Here is a 12,718-nt window from a genome sequence, read left to right on the forward strand (position 1 = left end):
AATTTTTGTGTCCGTACTGTAAAGGGTTGTTAGTAGATATTGGTATTCGTTGGCCTGTATGGAATAAAATAGCATGACTTTTCAAAAGAGATGTAGCCAGTTTATGACGGTATCCTGTTTCACAGCAGAAGCGATCGTGCTGAAAGCCATTACTTGTTGTCGACTATGTCTAATGAAAGCTATCAGGTAGAGCGGACTGGCATAGGTGGCGTGTAGAATACCCCATGACCGAGTTGCGTGCGTACTAATGAGCGAGCGTCGCGTGCAACCATAAGCACTTCGTTAAATCGCACCCGGACTACGCTGATCTACTGACTACATGTATTTTTACGTCTTTATTTATTTTTTTCGATTTCGCGAACACGTGTTTTGTAGCACGTAGCAACTTTCGGAGATTGTAATCGCCGCTCTCGGGCAACCATTAGCTGGATTAACGGTTGATTTATGAGCACAATAATAAAAACTTCGAAATGGAACGTGATTGTACTGTAACTATTAACTATTTCGATTGAAGTCAATGTTTTTATTTTTAGCGCTAATTGATTTTGAATTTCGAATCATAAATTGGATCCGTTGGATTGGGAAGATAGGGATCTTTCCATTAGAAATTTGAAATTTGAATGTGCGACCAATGGCTTCACCTTAGGCTGCCATATTATAGGCTCGAGATAGGATGGTCACGCAAAGGCTTATTTGGCTCTGGTTGGGAAATTTTGTGTTAGACCAATTGTGTTCTCTTTAGGCTGGGGGTTATATTTAATTCATAGGGGGTTGTGATATTTGACTATGCGAGGGCGGGATAGTCTTAAATCTCAAACACATCACCAAGGGGAGATAGTAGGTTAAAAAATTATTGAAAAACACTTCGTGATTGATGGACGACCCCTAATTCCCACTTCTGGTAGGTTCTTTCATGTTTACCCAAACTATGCATGCATGGCCTCTCCTTAATAATAATGGTTTAAATCAACTACTACTTACTGTAAATATAAATCTAAAGTATTCAATCAAGCTTAATTAAGTACTGTTAATGGGGAGAAGAGTTAATTTATTTATGTAAGGGTTTTCTAGCCTGGGTTCTGAGTGAGCTCTCGTAGTGATTTTCTACTGATGAAATCCTTCCTATTATCCAACAAGGGCCAGATGGGTGACTGGCCACTGGGTGATAACCCAGTAATTTTTAGTTGTGAATGTTTGGATATTGGTTTTTATTTGTTATTATTTAATAGTTATTCAAACACTTAGGAAGGTGTTTGGAATATTACATTAATCTGTAACTACTACTAAATACTTTAATTAAGCTTTAAGAAAGGCTTTGGTAACGAACATAGAAAAAATTTGTACAAACATAAAAAAAACTTATTATTACGAGTATGTTATATTTCAGCGGTTACACGTTTAAGGAGATCCTGTTACGTAAAAAGGAACAAAACCCCAGTTGTGTATTTTGCGTAGATGAAAAAAAAAAACTGTAAATATCTATTCAGAGCCTTCATCGCTAGTTAAATTTTCTATTTAGAGGTGTATAATTATCAGGTTACGTTAAATAATAACGTGATTCGGTATCTTAATATTAATAACATTATATTATGTATTAACGTATTTCTTTAGACTTATCCACAAATTGTTTTTGATCTATCGTTTGTCAAATAGATATAAATAAAACTTACGTCATTTTAAAACACGAAATACCGTTGCGTATAATTACTCAAAAACTTATGCCTATTCCAGTACCAAATAAAGCGGGAGAAAATGATCTTTATTCCGTAGTGATAGGGTTGGAAATCGTTTACTTTTTAATTTCCCGCGTTACGTGGTGCGTGTTTAGGTTGAGGGTGGCCTGAGAACTTGGCAGGTGCCGTTTTCATTATTCAAGCCCCATTGATTGGATACTTTGTTGCCGTTTAAAAATCTTATTACCAACCGTCCGACAACAAAGAGGAACGAGCCTCCTAGTAGGAACGCAGACCCTCTATTTACCTGTTAAGTGATTTTTTTTCAATTACAGCGATGAACTGCACATTCGAATGTCTAAAGAATGAAACTGTAAGTCATCTCGTTAGACGCAGTTTCATAAAGTTACAAAACACGTTAGGCACATAAAACAAAATTTACGTATTGTTTTATTATTAAAATACATTTTTGATGAGTTTATACTTGTAGGTTTATAATCATCCTTACTAATATTATAAATGTAAATGGAAGTTTCTTGGTTACGCTTTCACGCGAAAACTACTTAACCGGTCATTATGAAACTTTGTACACATATTTTTGGAGGTATTAGAAGTACCATAGGATACTTTTTATTTAAAAAAAGCAATGCGAGCGATGCCGCGGGTAAAAGCTAGTAAAAAATAAAACACATAACATTTAACGACCAAATCATGACAAACTTCATTATGGCCTATAAAAATATTTGTCATGTCCGGGATTGAGCCTACGACCGCTTTCCACAAAGTGGTTGCTGTTAGTTCTAATCAGTTGCAGTGACTAGAACAGTTACATTTTAAATCCAGAATAATTAATTAATATTAGAAACGAATACAAGTTTGGCCAACTATCCGGCTGGGCAACTAGTTGCTGTAAAAAGATCGAGTACTCGATTGACTAGTCAGCTAACGATAAGTCGATCATTACTTTCACGATTTACTAAATAAATTGTTCATCGGTTACATTTCAAACATAATCGTCTCAGTTGCTCATTTTTTTTTTTGGTACATTGTTTCATGCTTAAATTAAAATTCTTCCTCTTACAAGAATCGAATAGGGTTGTTATTCGAATCTGTTCCATTTTCTATATTCATATTAATCACTCTATTCACCTCAGAAATATGAGTAAAGTAATAGGCTAAATAGACAAGTACCTGTCAATTATAACAAATGTTATCACTCGTATTAATTGAATTGATTTGGAAAAATAGTTTAGCAAAAGACTACTTATTATTTCATATCATCATTACAGCCTATACAGTCCACTGCTGGACATAGGCCTCCACAAGTTTACGCCAAAAATAACGTGAACTCATGTGTTTTGCCCATAGTCACCACGCTGGGCAGGCGGGTTGGTGACCGCAGTACTGGCTTTGTCGCACCGAAGACGCTGCTGCCCGTCTTCGGCCTGTGTATTTCAAAGCCAGCAGTTGGATGGTTATCCCGCCATCGGTCGGCTTCGTAAGTTCCAATGTGGTTGTGGAACCTTGTTATCCCTTAGTCGCCTCTTACGACACCCACGGGAAGAGAGGGGGTGGCTAAATTCTTTAGTGCCGTAGCCACACAGCACATATTATTTCATATTACTACATATTACACTGTGAAATTACATACTAACAGTTTTACCTGCAGGCTTTTGATAGATGTACTGTAGGAGTATCCCACACACACTAAGAATATAGATGGTACAAAAAATTACCATTCTCATGAAATCAATAAATCCAATCGAATACTAAGCCCTCATAACAAAACCGGTCACTAACTTCACGAAGGTTTCAAGAACAACAGCGGGCCCGCGAATAACGTAATTAAGGCGAAACCGCCGGCGAAATTAAACGCGAAAACGGAATGAGAATGTGAGCCTAATTAGAGCCGGGGGGAAGACGTTGCACCGGCGCTCTCCCAACCCCAGTTCCGCGCCCGGCCCGGCGGAATGTACCGCTTTGAGTCTATGACAATCATTACTAATGAAATAAAACATTTAGGTGTTAGGTTGGATGATACTTTTAAGCTTATAAAAGATTAAATTATTAATGGAAGACTTTTGGTTTTATTTAAATGGTTATGAATTTTAATTTAATACTTAATTACTAAGTTAACTTGAAAAAATGTATTTATCGTATTTTAAAGTAATGTCATCCTTATACTGTTTATATGAACATTTAAATATTCCTATATATGCATATTTTTTTAATGTTACTAAATATTTTGTTTTCGTAATTATGAATTTGTTATTCCTGACCATAAATGCTAAGATCTACTACATGCGTACAAATAAAAAGAAAAACGAAAATTTTGCGAAAAAAACATCCTAGCCCTTCACGTTGAAAGTAATTGTTTTTTTTTTATATCATACTATTTTACACTCGTACAATCGCAACTCTATCAACACATTCGTACATATTCTTTCTCTTGCTATTCTCACGACCCTCGTTTTGGACTTAAAAAAAGATAATTATTACATGTGTAGCAACCGGATAAAAATAATATTTACACAAAAAAAAAATGTTATTATAAATTATCCATACTCAAAAACGTCCAATTGTATACTAGAACGTATACATGTTAGTCTTTATTAAGCAATAATTAATAGTACAATAATTATGTAAGCTACTCGTTATTTTCTCACGTGCACAATAATTAAAAAACTGCGGTTTAATTGAGTCCACTCGTTGTCCGAGAACATAAAATATCCATTTCAGTGACGAACCGCGCCGCTTCCCGCGTTGATTAATTTAATCCAATCGGCTGAGATTTCAACTTTTCCTTTTCGTTGTCAAATGTCGTTCGTTACTTTCATTTGTGTACAGTTAAAATTAATTAACTACATAAACACATCGTTAAATTCTAATACATATTTAAATATTTAATTTTATATTTAGATATCTATTACCTACGGCTTTGCTCGCACAATAAAAAGTAACAAATGTATATTCCTTATTTATTTCACATCATCGTAGAAAAAAAAACGCGACGTGTGGTTATTATTTCCTCATGTCTGTCTCAATGTCATAATGACTATTTTTACGTTCAATTGTTTTTTAAAAATAAAGCTTACACAGACAGTTTTTCTTCTTGCGGAATTTAAACACAATCTTTACTTGATACATAAAAAAACGAGTGTGCTTTAGACCACACGACTGAAGTAAAACTTCTTTAGCAGTAGGCCTGCACTGTGTCTTAAATATACAAAAAGTAACTGGCTATGAGGGAAAGAGAGAAAGAAAATGTGTGCTTGCACCTCTCTGTCTTGCTCCGTTCGCCTCTCCCGATCACACTTTTCATAACGCTCTCGTCACGCATTCACCAGCTTAATCCCCAAGTCAAGTTTTACTTCAAAAAATCGTTAGAAATTTTTCTCTATTTTTTTTTAATTTATCTTATTATTTTCATACTATAATCAATATCGAAGTGCCTTGTTAATTAATACACACAAAAAATAAATTATCAAATTTCATTCACAATCGGCTAAGCGTAACATATGCAAGAAAAAACCAAGGAACAAGAAACAAAATAGAATTCAAGATTATTGAGAACCTTTTAATTGCTTGACTTAAAAATTAATTTAATGCTGTCGACTTGATTTAAAATGATTATCCTATTTCGCTAAACGTACTGTGATATTAAATATTGACACAATCATTTCGATAAGAGAAATATTAGTTAACGATATGTCCAACTAACACGAAAATAAAAATTATTTTATTAAATTAAAATTTTGAAGTAACGAATTATTTGTTTCGTCATAAACCGCGTCAAGTTTTTACAATTTTAATTAATGTTTCGCATTTTTATGTATAAATGAGAACAGTACCGACGGCTAATGTGTAATATTTGCATATAATGACCACTAATGTTCGGAGCGCGGCGTTATTCATCGGACATGACCTCAAAGTAAGGAACCGTTCGTTTTGAGTTTGGCCACAAGTTTTCTGTATTATTATTATAATGTTTTAATAGACATAACATTTTGGAAGTATTTTCTTTAAGTTATAATAATAATATTCTTTATTGCACACGATTAAAAAATACAAACAAAAGTAGTACCATTAGAGGAAGATGTACCAAGGCGGTCTTACCGCTAAAAGAGCTATTTCTTCCAGATAACCTTTTGGTATAGGACAGGGCATAGAAAAGCGGTTAGGAAGTGTGTAGTAAATAAATTCATTCATATTTATGTCATCAAAAGGTGAAAAGATAATCATGGCGAATTTATCTTAAGTATTTGAAAGAATAAATATATGTACTTACACGCATATTTATAGTTATTTAAAAAAATGGCTACAATATAAAATTTATACAATTATGAAAATAATTGCTTATGAAAATATCATCTTATTTTTTTAATTTTAATCTGGTGTTAATTGTCGACCATGTTTTTATTACTGTGTTAAAACCCCGACACCTTCGTCTTTGCTGATTTAATTGAACACCTCTAACGCCGAATCGTCGTAAGCCGTGCGAATAAACGCCTGAAGATTTGCCTTATTCATTTTATTAACCTCAAATAAAATTTTACGACCGAAGTCGCACGCGTCACGCATGTTAAGTGGATCGTTTTGCTCACCACTAATGGGCCAGGATTTGTCATTGTCGTCAAACAGGTGTGTCGTGACGAAAAACACGTGTAATGACCATACAAATGCATACAATGTCGCCTACATATCGGCCGCTCTCACCGACTCTCGTAATTAGAGGCGGCCGAGCGGAGCGACACAGAGCTATGAGAGCCAATATAGCGAGTCGCGACGAAATTAGTGACATTTTTTTTTCGTTTTGATTGTTCTATTTCACAATGGTTTTTATACTCCATATAAAACTAGAACTTAATTAAATGTTTTTAGGTAAATAATTTGCTACGCTTTTTATCAAGAAAACTGATAAGGTTAAACATTTTTTTGAATTTGTAGAAAGTAATGTAGTTCATACAATTAGTATCTACATGTAGAAGAATTGTGGTTTCAATGATAATAGGTTATTTAAATTGTATCCGAGACTTTTTTGTTGAAAAAGTCAGAAAAAAAGTAGCTAAGAAACTTTTAAATACCACATCCATATCTCAATAAAAATTACTCATAAGTTTTCGTGGTCAGCGGAGCGGCTCGTCATTCCAAAGTAAGCGGCCATAACTGTATGTATGTCCGACAAATATATTAAGTATCCGCGATAGTTTCATGGTACGTAATTTTGAACCGTTTTTAGAAAATTATAAAACCAGATGAGAAATTTTTATTGTTATCTTGACTACAAATTCGCACCTCATATGTTCGAGTATATGAGTATGATCACAGTATAACAAATTTAATAGCTTCAAGTGAATTGATTATTTTGAATTGTGAAGATTTTTAGATAAAACTATTACAAACTATTGTGTCAGTCGTCCTTCCAGTTTATCAACTACAAACATGTACATAATATGATAAAGTTGACATGTTTTTTAACACGATAACAATCACTTCCGGTTCGATTAAAATAAAATTCCTACATTAGTAAACTTGCTTAGAAAGACTAGAAAGACTTTTTATAGAGTGAGTAGACACACATCACAGCTTAACTTATAGAAGTAGAGTAGTAAAAATAAACTTACATGCAGGTGAGTGTGCGCAGCTATACTAATATATAGTATAGGTACACTAAGGCACTAAATAATAAAATATTACTTCTAAATAATAAAATAATAAGGGTAGTGGTCGATTTGCTTAGTACTCTAATTACATTTCATCGGTCAAAAGTTTTGTTGAAAACATATTTATAATCAACTTATAATACATACTTAACTGATACATAGTTCTACAATGAATGAAAGAAAACGCGTCACTATTGCATTATTAAAATATATTAAATGATAATAATAAATATTAAGTTATATTAAACGATGATGATGATAATGATTGCATTATCGGAAGACACTATTTCAATACATCAAACGAATGAATGTTTTCTGCAACGAGGTGTGCGTTATCAATACCAAAGTATGACATCAGATGATTGTCATTACCGATGGGCAAATACTGATAAGCTGCATGTTAGCCGTACCTACCCATTGTTCCTTAGTAAACGCACTTTGCATAATCAAGCAAAATCCTCGCCAAATAAGTAATTAAACTTAAAGTATTATCCATTGTTTCGAAATACACGTATCAAGTGTTATTATTGTTTTCTTTGTTTGGAATTTAATTGATTTATCATGATTCCCTTTACTATGTTATTCTTGCCTATGATTCAAACCGGTTTCGTGAGTAAAGGTTCTCAAGAACCACGTTCAATGCTGACTTACAAACATAAAACTGAATATCACAAGTTTTTTCAACCTATCCATTTATTTTAATCAATAAATTAAGATTAAATAAAATGACTTCAAGTTAAAATAATTTAAATTTATTTTCAATTAATATCTAATAGATTTAATGTTTATTATAGCCAAAAATACGTTAATTGTATCAATATAATATTAGAATTCAAATATATTTACTATGCATTACCAATGTTAAGTATAACTACAAAAGCATATAAATAACATGTATTAAATTTGTTTATAGACTCATGATGTCCACTTTCAAACTATTTTATAGCGAGCGTGGAGCAGTTACATGCGCCGGCGCAGGCCAAAGATACGAGTACGCCAATGTCACGGTTATTTACTGGCTTTATGATATGCTATACTTTCTATCAGATACAAGCAATAGTATTGTTCTCGAGGGACTTATTTATTATTAGAGACATTGATTTATGCGCAATATAATAATCATTAATGTTGTTTTCTAGTGAGTAGTATCCGGTGATAAATTTTTTATAATGATCGTAATAGTATTGTTTGCTTTAGCTTTATCTTCGACTAGCTATTCGCCCATGGATTCAAATTAATTATTAATATAAATTAACAATTAACTAAAATAATATTTAATATTATTAAATTAATATTTAATTATTATATCTTTTATATAATATTAATTGTCTACCTTTGCTTATTATATATATATATATATATATAAATTTTGCACTCACAGGTTTCAATAAAAGTACAATGGTGTGTTTTTTTTAAATAGATATACAAAACTCTTTTACACGTTCTTTAAAAATTTAGTTATGACATTTAATAACTTTACTTCTATAGTTTGTTAATATAATACTCGTAGCTATAGTAACACATATTTAAAAAAAAAATGTTTTTTTTTTTCATATAAAAGTTACAACTCTGTGACAGACAGGACGGATAGACGTAGTAAGAGGATTCTGGGAAAAGAATTCAAAAATTTATTCAGTTAAATAAGGACCGCGTCTTGGCAAACGCAGTGTGGGACGTCCTCCGGCATGTTGGACCAACGATCTACGTAAGATTGCCGGGGTAGGCTGGATGAAGATTGAGGAAAACCGGGGTGTCTGGCGCGAGCTTAGGGATGTCTATTTCCAGCAGTGGGCTAAAATAGGCTGAACTGACTGACTGACTGAATGAAATCAAGAAATCAAACCAAATCAAAAAAAATACTTTTAAATAGTAAAATATTGTGAACTAAGGAATTAATTTTTTCTTTATTTAATTGTACGCGCTTCATATAATTTTCATTTATTAAGCTAAAACAAATGAAAATTGTTTTTAATTGTTAAGATTATATATTTAAATCATCGAACCAACCTCTAATATTCCACAGCCCAGCTGTGTGCATAGTCCTTTTTCTCCGTGTTGTATTTATTATCCTTCATAATGTCGAGTATATATATATGTACATATTTTTATAGCTATCATAAAGTGTAGATAATTCGTATTGTTCAATTAATTGTTTTCTTTAAGCGATATTAATAAACTTAATTAAATTAATCGCATTTATCAAGTGAATAACCGGTACCTTTCATTAGCAACGGTCTTGTCTTGAATAACAAGTAACCTAGTTAGTAAATAAATAAAATAAATAAACGCTTCACACTCAACGTTTTTTTATTTATTTAGTAAAGAAAAATGTATTTATAATTTTACTGAATAAAAGTATGAAAATCTTATATATAGTATTTGTTGATTATATTTTAGACTCCATGTGTGATGTTATTGGTATATAATAGGCTACGTTAAATATTAGGTTAATTCTTAGTATCAGGTAAATAATGTATGTATTAAAAGATTTAAGATTTAAATACGAGTTGAAATTTTTTATTGAAGTTTATCAATTATGAGCATGTGGTTACGGCATCAAAGAATATAGCTACCCCCTCTCTTCCCGTGGGTGTCGTAAAAGGCGACTAAGGGATAATACAGTTCCACTACTACCTTGGAACTTAAAAAGCCGACCGATGGCGGGATAACCATCGAATTACTGCCTTTGAAATACACAGGCCGAAGACGGGCAGCAGCTTCTTCGGTGCGACAAAGCCAGCCCAGAGGTCACCAACCCGCCTGCCCAGCGTGGTGGCTATGGGCAAAACACATAAGTCACGCCGTTTTTGGGGTGAACTTGTGGAAGCATATGTCCAGTAGTGGACTGCGAAAGGCTGATGTGATGATGATGATGTGATGAATTATGAGCGTCCGATAGTAGATGAGGGAAACTGTATTATACACTCTAATATCTATATATAAAATGAATGTTTGTCCTGTATGTCCTTAATAGGATAGTAAACTATGCATTTGATCATGTCACGATCATCAGGAGTGTTGTGCATGAGCCCACAAAGGTTTCTGAGTTGGTACAGCTATAGTTTTAATAAAAACGCGAATTCATCACAGCTAAAATAACAAGTAATGTCACCAAACTTTGTTCTTAATGAACTTTTCTTTGATATTATTAACTATACGTTTGAGTTTGATTGCCATATTCTGATACGTGTCAAATGATAAACATATTTTGTGACGAGCCTTTTATGGCACATTCTTATTCTTTAAATTCTGCCTTTTTATAAATATATTTCACCTTAAGATATTTTAGCGTTATATTTAGAATAATACATTACCGCGTCTGCCACTTCTGTTGTCTACTGAGATTATCATCTTATGATGAAAAAATGGTAATATAAAACTTCGGTTACTTCTAAATGGCCTTTAAATAATACCATAATATCCAAAATTAAATAAAACATAACTCATAGGACAAGTAAAAGTGTTGTTAAAAGTTTCTTGCTAATTTTTCTCAACAAAATCTACATTATGAACCGGTGGTAGCATCACACTGACCAAAATTAATTTATTAAAGGCTAAGAATAAAAACAACAAAATTATATTTTGTAAAATGACAATTCAAAAGCCCTTTTGAGCCTACTTTATTTAATATTTTTGCATAAGATATTTTTGATACTAAAAAAATATGAATCACAAAAGTTCGACCAGCCTGTTTGTCAGTAAATGAGCTCTGCAATCTGTTATTCGCATTTATTCGTGTATTTGTATGGCAGTAGTGATTACATGTTGTTATTGTTTTCATCAACATGTTGAGGTGAGTTATTTATTTGTTATCAAATTTTCAAGACTTCTGAATCCCTTATTTTACCTGCAAAACCTCCATATTGATAGACACTAAATAGATCCCAACACAGGTTCTAATTTAATAATATTAAAAAAAAATCGAAATTCAAACAACATAAAATTCACGACAGAATCTTCTAAATAAACATTAAATTATTAAAATCAACAGAAAATATTAAAAAATATATAATATAATCAATATATGTACATATAATGAAGAGCCAATTAAATATTAAAATAGTTCTAGACAACCTCATTTACAAAAATGAGTCATAAATCAAGTTTAATTTTAGCGAATCGAGATAACTATAAGCTTCGGTTTAATTTATTATGTTACAACATAACCAAAATACGTTTAAGTATAAGCTAAATTCATTATTATAATAAAATTATCGGTTATTTATGTTTTTATTAACATGATAATAAGAATAATTTGTTATTTAAATCTATTTAAAAAATAACTAAAATTAATTAAAGATACAAAATTTGACAATTTTTCTTTCACAAAATACAGTTAAGGTGAAACGGTAAATGACGTAAAACCGTTAAATGCGCATGCGATGTCAACCGCAACATTAAATTCTGTAACAGGTCTTACGGCCACTTTGATTTTCTTTTTTAACTTATTCTTACATGCGAATCATTTATTAATAACAGACGATTAATATTCTGCTTTGATCGGCTGGAGATCGGGACGGCCCGCGGCTTCGGAAATATAAAAGGTTCAATTATAATAAATGTAGTTACCTTCAATCAAATAATACTACTAATTACCGGACATCGGCTAGCTTTGTAATCACCGCGCAACAAATGACTATTGATGTTCTTAATAGCCGGTTGCGGGTTCGTTACAAAAGGGTCTCGGTGTCTATCCAGTCACGACATTGGAGCGATCTTATGAAAACTGTAAATGTATTGAAACTATTTCTACTGGGCGATAAATACAATTACATGCATAATGGGTATAATTTTCTGCTATTGAACCCCTAAGTGGGTGAAATAGCATGTACATTTCATTAACCTACATTCAAAACTATCTAGACGCCGTATGCAAATATGGTTTTAAACTTGACGATTTCTCTTTTCCTTGAAAACACTTTGAAGTGTTTTGCGTATATAAAATTTTTAAATTTATGCATAAAGCATCAAGAATTTTTAAAAGATGATATATGTTTAGAAATTAGAAGAAAACCGTTAATGACGTGGCATCATTACGAATATGTTCAGAAGGAACGTAAGAACCTTGCGGTAATACCAATAAGTAATATATTGTCGTTAAAATGTATGTTTTTATTTCATCACTACATAGTATAAAACAAAGTCGCTTTCTCTGTCCCTGCACATGTATGTACGCTTAAATCTTTAAAAGTACGCAACGGATTTTGATGCGGTTCTTTTTAATAGATAGATTGATTCAAGAGGAACGTTTATATGTATAATAACATCCATTAAATAGTGGAGAAATACTGTTATTTTTGAGTTTTCTAATGTTATGTCGTAAATAATTATTATTTTTTCGCTTAAATTGCAAACGCAGGCTGAACCCTACGAGATTTATCA

This window comes from Melitaea cinxia, chromosome 3 (genome assembly GCF_905220565.1).
Source record: "Melitaea cinxia chromosome 3, ilMelCinx1.1, whole genome shotgun sequence".
NCBI classification, from domain to species: domain Eukaryota; kingdom Metazoa; phylum Arthropoda; class Insecta; order Lepidoptera; family Nymphalidae; genus Melitaea; species Melitaea cinxia.